We start from the raw sequence: 8,971 nt of genomic DNA, 5'->3' as shown, positions 1-8,971 counted from the left end.
CCAATCACTCAGATTCACTGACTCCTCAAAACCCTCCACCCTAAACTTCTTCATTGCACTCATTTGTGACATCAGTCGATCAGGATGTTTCATAATGGTATTGAGAAACAGTTACACAGAATTCCCCTCAGTCGACCTTACATACTGCACCCGTTCCCTCTGCACTGAGTCCTGCTGTCGGCCTGTGGAGGTGTGTGACCTCTGTGACCTCTGTCTGACGTCTTTTGCAGCCGTCAGAGAGAAGCTTAACAGAGAGGGCGTCCTCTAGTTCCCACAGTTCAAACCCAGCCAACTGGGTTTACTGAAATGAGCAACCAACCCGGGGTTACTGCCAGGTAAACATACTGCAAATGCACCTCTACAGACACAGTGACCCAGTGACATTAGTATGGCACCCCCCCACCCCCAGGCCCACCCACATCATTCACACCTTCCATGACCACCCATACTAAAATAAGACCCTTACATTCCGCATGCACACACACACTAGCTATCACACAGGGATCATATCTCATCCCTGATATGCAGATGAAAGGCACTTGGACACTATCCTGCATTGTGTGCATGTGTGAGACACACACACACACACAGAGTAAAACAGAAAGGGTCTTCTCCCAGCTGGTTATACCATCATTTCTGAGCGTCTTTCTTATTTCGACAACGACAACAAAAGTAATGTTTAGAAGACATTTATCCATGTAGTTGTTGTTGAGACTGGGAGGGTGACCTTGCTCTCTCTACCACTGAGCCTGTGCTCTAAACAATCAGCAGGCCACACCAAAGAACCCTGGACAACTTCCCCACTTAACTCAACAACACCGCAAACTGTTCTGAGCTGAATCTGGGGACAATCTCATATTCTAAAATACAAGTTTCTCTTTAACAGCTAGTGGAGGCCATAGGGAGAACAATTAGACGATTCATTGATTGTCAGCTTTTAAATTACTCGCCAACTATTGTAATAATCAACGAATTGTTTTGAGTCACTTGAAAAGAAAAGTCTAAATTCTCTGGTTTCAGGAATATTTTCTGCTTTCTTTACTTATCTATGACAGTAAAGTCAATATCTTTGGGTTGTGGACAAAACAAGACATTTGAGGAAGTCACCTTGAGCTTTGTGAAATACTGACCAACATTTTTACTTTCTGCACTGTAAAACCAATCATTTAACTCAAAACAAAATTGTAATTGTAATTGTAATACTCACTAAAGTCAATGTTTTGGAATAAAAACAATTCTTGATTAAGCCGCTTTTACTTAATTACTTACCTAATTTTAAGTGGCAACTTAGTTTTGTAGGTTGGTACATTCCTGATTAATAACCTAATTAATTAATTATTAATCTGTTTTCACAGTAAAAAGAAAATTAAAAAATTGTTGTCATTTAAAATTACTAAAGCTACTTGATCAAGAATGTTTTTTTTACTTTACAAAATGTAGTTAGTTTTACTAAAAGAAAAAGTCACTGATGTAATCAGTTTCAACAATTGTTTTAGTTAAATTAACTTATCTGGTTTTACAGTTAAGACCAAACAACTAATCGACTAATCGAGGAAATTATTGACTGATTAATAATGAAAACAATAAAATAGTTGCAGCCCTAAATTATATAAAAAATTAATTATCAGATCAGACTTAAATTCATTGGGTGAACAAAAATACCACTCAAAATGAATGATGACTGATTATTAATAGTACTGTAGGCCAACTTTACAACATACACCATATTTGAATATTGATATATTCAAATGACACTGTAAAGTGATGGACTGTAATCTAAAGCATTACCTATATCCACTTTAGCATTCAAAACGTTTGGCTGCCCCCAAAAAGCGTCCAAAAAGTTATTGCAGGTTTATAGATTACTGATCACACATCAAACACATGGTGTGGGTTTTTATTTCTGAAGTTAATAGTGGAGGTTTAATGGTGACCATCACTTAATATGGGAATATATCGTCTGGCTCAACTAACCAAAGTGAACTTCTCTGTACCATTTCCCACATGTCTCTGAGTTGTCAGGCAGTCATAGATTCCTCGGCACCCACACAGAATGAGAACATTTGCACCCATGGCTGTTCCTTCCTGCAGTTTACCACACAGCAGCTCCCTCTAAGCTCTCAGTAACACTGCTTTGCTTCGGTTTCATGTCGGCTCGCAAGATAACATTGGACACATCTGGCAGTATTACCACTACCTTTGCTTACTATCACGTAGACCCTTACAAACCCAGGAAACATCTTTTTGTATACTGGTTTGTCTATTTGTGCATCTTATTTAACAGTCTAATCGTCATTTTTTTGATTTGCATATTGCACTTAGCCATATTTTGATAATGTTGTGATGTAATAAGATCTCTCAATTCATTCATTCATCATTCCACCTGATTGTATTTACCTGCTTGTTTTAAGCAACGCAGCTTCACTAACATTTGCCCCTACAAAAGTGTACAAAAATTGTATTTAGTTTTCTCATTACATAATTAATTTTTCTCAGACCCAGAACCACTGAGCCACCGTACTGTAAGACACTGGCTACTTACTCCCTTCCTCACCAAGAAACTGGTTTAAGATCAGTGTCGAAGATGTAACCATTTTACCCATCATTTTTTACAGTACGTCCTCACATTGACAGCAGGGGGTCCGCCACTGGCTCCCCGCTGACACACAGGTACTCTCAGCACACATGATGTAGAGAGCCCTGACATCATCAGGCTCGTGGGATGCAGCCGAGCGCACGTAGGCAGCTGACTACTACTAATGCGTCACTTCCACTACTACAGAGTTTGACTGCGCGTTGCATCACACGCGCTCTTCATCACCCAGAGGAGCAGGAAGCGACCGTCTAACGTCCTCTGTGAAATCACACCTAGCCCCACAACTTAAGTTTCTTTGTTTGTTTGTTTGTTTGTGTGGCCCCAGTTTGTTGTTGGAAGACAAAATACGACTTCACACGACTGTTTCCGTTTCATTTTTTCACTTCACATTTAGTCCAGTGTCATAGTCACGCAACAGTTTGTGAAACGTTCACGGTCAGCGTATAAACAGACTTTTCGCCTTTTTCACGTTTTAAATCCAGTACTGAAGTGAGTGAGCTTTCTATTTCACCCACTTTCTATCCTCTTTTTATACCTGTCCTCCTCCTACATGATGGGAGCTCACTCTGTGGTATGAGTGCGACAGACAGATGCGGCGGGGACAACCCTGGTGGCGTACGTGAGGACAGAGGCGTGGGTCTATGATGTGGATCTCCGCAGACCCAGCTATTAGACCGAGTACAGTCAGTCTTAACAACCAACAGAGCCTGAAGCATCTGTAATAGAGTTTTCACAGAAATATATGCTGTTCATCTTTATTCCGCTGCTTTGAATAGGCCCACAACCAAATGCCTACCTGTAACTCTACCGCACAACAGGCTGTACCGCATTAAAGGGTAAATAGAATGTTTCCAGAAAGGCAGTAACACAGACACACGTTATAAAAGAAACACAGGTTAAAAAGAGAGAAAGTAAAGACACGCTACCTGCTGAGATGCGGACTTCCCTCCTTCCCTTCACGAGCGCTTCTACATAATCCGCGTGTGCGCGCTTCCTTTATCTGACGGCGCGCGTTCTCTAAAACCCCGCCTCCTTCTCGTGCTTAATGAAACATCTGAATGACAGGCCTGACTCTAATTTATTTATTAGCATTTTGCTATCTGGTTTAATCAATTGGCAAGAAACATTCAAAAGCTGCTACATACAATTCATTTATCATTTTATTTTATTCACGGTATACACATTACTCAAAATAACAAAACATACCAGTGCATAATATGAAACGTTATATGTTTTACTTAAAGGTCCAGTGTGTAACATTTAGGATTTAGGACATTGTCAGAAATGCAATACAATATTCATAGGTATGTGTGTAATCACCTGAAAATAAGAATCATTGTGTTTTTGTTACCTTGAAATAAACTGTTTATATCTACATAGGGAGTGGGTCGCCCTCCATGGAGTCCGCCATATTGAACTGTCATGTTTCTACAGTAGTCCAGACAGACAAACAGTAGATTAGGCCTTTGGTGTTTTTTCACTAGTTTCAGGTAGTCACATACAGACACGAGCGATTTTCCGTTAATTGTACACACAGGTCCTTTAACACACACACACACACACACACACACACACACACACACACACACACACACATTACTTTTCCCTCCCACATAGAGAAAGCTACCGTAACGTTTTTCCAACCCCACAAACAGGGACAGATGTAGAGGCCACCCCTAAAAAATGCCTGACAACCCCAGTTCAGTGTCAAATTTATCAAAGTTTAAAAACAACGTGCCATGAAAGGAAATTTTAATGATGTGTTATGGCACGTTTTAGACCAAGTGATGTATTTATTAAAAGTTTAAAGATTTGTAAATAAATGTATTAATTTCTAATGCCACTTTTAGAAATTTCTATTCAATGCTTTACTAATGTGTACAATGTTGTTTTTGATTTAAAATATCTTCATTTGGGGGCTTTTCCAAGCAAATATTGATATATGCAATGGATTGCAATTAAATCAGCATATATTTCTGCCACCTCTGGCCACCCCATGAATATTTCTTAGATACACCCCTACCCACGAACTGAAGATAGGTTACATATACAGAGAAAAAAATGTACAAAATGAAATAATCCATGGATCCTTTGGAACAGTTGTGGGCTACCTCTCCTGGCACAGAAGCACACATTAAACCACTGACAATTAGATGTGATGCATCTTTTGGTTGCTAATATCTAGGCAAACAAACCCCACTTACAACACTACTGAAGCCAAGCTGAAAGCTAATATCAGACGACTAATTCAGTGTGTTTAAAGTAGTGACATTGGTCCTGGTGGGGGCAAATATCTGCTTAACATTTCCATTTGTTCCAATTGTTTCCACAATTGTTCATTGTCATTTTGGAATTTTATTTGTACTGTGAAAACATTGTAAAAGGTTATTCATCAGGAATATTTATAAGGTAGTGCCACTTAAAGTTACAATTAAAAGCAGTTTCATCAAGAATCTTTTTTAACTGAAAAACTGAATTTGTTTTACTAAAGATTCTGATGTAATCAGTTTCAACAATTGTTTTTGAGTTAAATGATCTTATCTGGTTTTACAGTGCAAGTAAGCCCAGTGACTATAAACTGTCCTGGTCTGTTCTCTCTGCTTCACTGACTCTCAGTAGTGTCGGTGGTTTCAATTGTGACCTTTATAAGCAATTTAATAGCTTATTATTAGTAAAAGTGAACAAAGTAGGCAGTGTTTAATAAATTAGCAATGTTTATTGTAACTGGCGGTAGAGCCAGGAACCTTTGTCTGTCGGTCACTGTAGCTGGGGGACACTTTTACAGCCGTTCGGTTACCATAGAAACCGTTTGCCTTAAAGAGGAACGAGCCAAGTTTGAATTAGCGTCCACATTAGCTCCTTAACGTTGATATTATTTGCTTAAAGTGTTAAACAGTTATTAGTTGAACCGCTATATGGCGTTTCACATGAAGGCTGAATGAAGCTCAAACGGTTGTAACGGCAGAGAGCCGCCGAGAGCTACACAAGCTACAGCTACTGTATCACGGTAAGCTACGTGAACGGTTGAACAGTGTGTGTCAGTGTGTCAGTATCAGTAATAGTAGTAACTGTTAGTAGTTTGTAAAGTGGAACCCATTTGCACCAGCGGTTCCTACGGAGTCCTTGGCAGATAATCTCACGGAGTTCTTATTTTGTGCGCATGCGTTCTTATCATGTGGAAAACTGACTATAAATTCAGATTTAGCAGATGGACACAACTTTATTGACTGAGAACTGTCAATAAAGTGTTATTTAAGGTTTAGGACGAGGCTGTTCACAGAGCCGGATGCTTGTGTTCGGGTCTTCAAAGGTTAGATCTTGAAAGATTAACCAAACAATTTCATTTAGTGTACTTCACAGAAATTGACGGAATGTTGAGCTGTAACGTTAGGTCAGCTGTGTATATATTTTTTAATATTTTCCTTAAAATCCTTAAAATTTCCGATATTTGCAAATTAGATCATGTTCAACATTACATTCCTCAATATACCTGTTTGTGTGATCTTTTTCATTCATTACCTGACTCTGTACATTTCCACCTGCCTTCGCCCCTACTGTACATGCTTACCAATTTATAGAAACAATTGATTTGTATATGACAGTGTGTGTTTGTCATTCTTGTCTTGTATGTATGTATTTACTACTGCTCATAAGTTTGGCTTCACCTGTTATATTGGCGATTTTTCTTCTTTCCTTCAATAATGGCAAGATAAAAACAGTATAATTCAGACACCAAATGTATTATTTGCATTTTAAATGATAATTTTGCCCCCCAAAGAAAAATATAATATATATAGTTTTCCAGTCCAGAAAAGCATCAGTGAGCTGAGATTATTATTGAATAACAACAGTGCTCTAAACATTTCGGGAATGTGTTTTTCTTTGGGCCCTCTGCAGCCTACTCAGTGAGTCCATACCATGTTCAGCTGATATTCTATAGTTCTAACCCTGGACTAAACGTCTGTTTCTGTTCTGAAGTTTTAATTCCAGCCTGTTATCGGCTTTATAATGAACTGAAACAGGAACTTGTTCCTGTTTAAATCTGCACCAATTTTGATGCTTCACTTCCAGTTTCTTTGTCCAGTGACTGCTAATTTCTTCTATTCTTATTGAACTGTTGCTCAGAGGGATCTTTGTCTCTTTCTGCCCTTTCATTTGTCAGTCTGGTTAAACCATTGCACAGCGTTTTTTCTTCTCCATGTACAAAATATTCCTTTTCTTGTCGGGCTATACGATGTGGTAAAAGCATCATATTGCCATTATTTTGACAGATATTGCGATTATGATATGATTCACAATTAGTAGGAACGAGCATCTTTGCCTTGTGCATCGACAAATGTAATTTATCACTGACAAAACTATGAAAAGCATGGATGAACATTTTGGGGGGTCTGTCTCTGTGTCAGAGCAAGCGGGTCGTCCCCCCAATCAGGGAAGGTTGTTGGTTCGATCCCAGCGGGCTCCTGGCCTTGCCACGTGTCGAAGTGAGAGTATCCCTTGGAGCAAGACTGCAACCCAAATTGCTCCGATGCATAGCATCAGTGTGTTGGATTTGTGTGTATGAATGAGTTAGTTTCGTTCGATGGGGACTTTACCATCACTGGAGGTGAATGGTGTGTGAAAGGGTGAATTGGTGGCACGTGGTTTGAGTGGTCGGAACGACTAGAAAGGCGGCTGATACAGAGTGACAGGTCGCATTGTACGATCTCTACCTCTAGGGAAACAATATTTGTAGACCAGGAATCTGCTACAGTAGTTCGATTATAATTCGCTTTTTTCCCCCACACATTTTACCTCTTAAAAAAAGACTGCAGCTTCCTGGATTGTATAATTGCAATTTCAGTCATAATACTGTCGCATTTTTGTGCAACCTGTTGTGTTTGCAAACCCTTGTAATGAAATAAAAGACTTTGTACACCTCTAAAGCATGGAAAGACCAGTCAAAACTTTATGAGAGCAGTCCTCTCAGGCCATCTGCTGTAGCCCCAGTCGAGCCTTTTGTGGCACCGTTTCCTGGTACGTGTTCACGCCGCCACTTTATTCTCCCTCTCGTAAAACGGATTTGTTTCTGGAAGTCTGGGGTCTCCAAACTGTATAGCACAGAAGACATTGTTAGCAAATCGCTACCGAAGTAAAGCTAACTATCTAGCCATAATACTGTGCCCCTTGCGTACGTGTATGGATGGAACTATGCATGCGCAAACCACTGCAGTCAGACAGACGACAGTGACTGAATCTGAGCCCGCTGGGCGCAGTAAGGAGAGGGAGTGGAAGAGGAGTCCTGGCTGCAAGGTTCAGTGCAACTGGAAAGAGTCTCCTGAAGACAAGGCCAGGAGGAGTGCTCCGTCCCCTCAGGTTACCGCGGTTACATCCACCTCCATACCGCAATGTCACTGTCTCCACTGTTCAACCTCAGCTTGTTAGCTAGATGGAATGTATGAGTTATGTTCTACGGTCAGGAACCTGTATTGTCGACTTGATTTTCAGTGGAATTCATGGCATTTTGGAATAATACATGACGGTCAATCACACCCATTAGATAGTCAGGTGTCATAGTCTGCGGCCATCGTGCTTTGTGCTGATTGTTCTTTAGGCTTCGCTGATTGTAATTTGTGTTAGTTGATTATGTGGTCTGGTTTATGGTCTGTGAGTGTAGTTCTGCTTTTCTTTGTGATTGTGGTTTTGTTTCATGTGACGCGTGCAGACGTGTTGTAGAAAAGAACACATTTTTCAGTCTACACCGGTGGTCAAATAGGCTCTTCTTTATTTGCACAGTTTTGTCAGACGCCCGTAAACAGATGGAGGGGTCTGGGGATTATCAAGGAGTAAACCAGGAGCAATGTGTGTGGCGGAAAGGAGCCAATGTGTATTGAAAGTTTAAATATCATATGTGCAATCGCTGTGAGCCAACCGCCGAGAACTCAATTCGTATCCACACCGATTGGTACTGTGGCGAGCAGAAATCTCAAAGACAGAGATATCGTTCGTCTGAACAAAGTGAATAGCAAGACAAGAAATCACCGGACCTAAAAAGATACACTACAAAAGGTATGTCGTCTACTCTTAAGTGATTTGACAAAGCGAGAGAGATTTAAAAGCAGAATCAGCGTTTATTGGAACAGTGTACAAGGAATTTGACTCATGCAAGAACCACGTTGCACAAGAATAGGATTCGTCATAAGCGGCACGTAATGACAGATGTAAGGTGCAAAAGCACTTATGTGAGACTGTTTACTTTAAAACAGTGGTTTTAACCTGGGTGCTGGTTGGAGTTGGCAGGGTGGTCCCCGGGCACAAAGGGGAAACATTTAAATGTTCACGTTATGTATCTTGGCTACAACACTTGCCCCAGTTAGATAAATATATAGAGATAAT

The 8,971-nt window shown here is 40.2% G+C and overlaps 1 protein-coding gene across 1 annotated transcript in view; it reads right to left on the bottom strand.

Annotated features, from left to right (window-relative positions):
* Nucleotides 1-3,597, bottom strand: part of slc16a3 (solute carrier family 16 member 3) — a 10,364-nt gene extending 6,767 nt beyond the window's left edge. Inside the window, exon 1 of the mRNA XM_035672362.1 lies at nucleotides 3,523-3,597. The gene's annotated coding sequence lies outside the window, so the exon portion shown is untranslated. The remainder of the gene's footprint in view (nucleotides 1-3,522) is intronic.
* Nucleotides 3,598-8,971: the final 5,374 nt, after the last annotated feature.

Source organism: Morone saxatilis, unplaced genomic scaffold, assembly GCF_004916995.1.
Source record: "Morone saxatilis isolate NCDOM2014 unplaced genomic scaffold, NCSU_SB_2.0 Contig1, whole genome shotgun sequence".
In the NCBI taxonomy this organism is placed as follows: domain Eukaryota; kingdom Metazoa; phylum Chordata; class Actinopteri; family Moronidae; genus Morone; species Morone saxatilis.
This window is presented reverse-complemented; position numbering and strand designations above follow the sequence as displayed.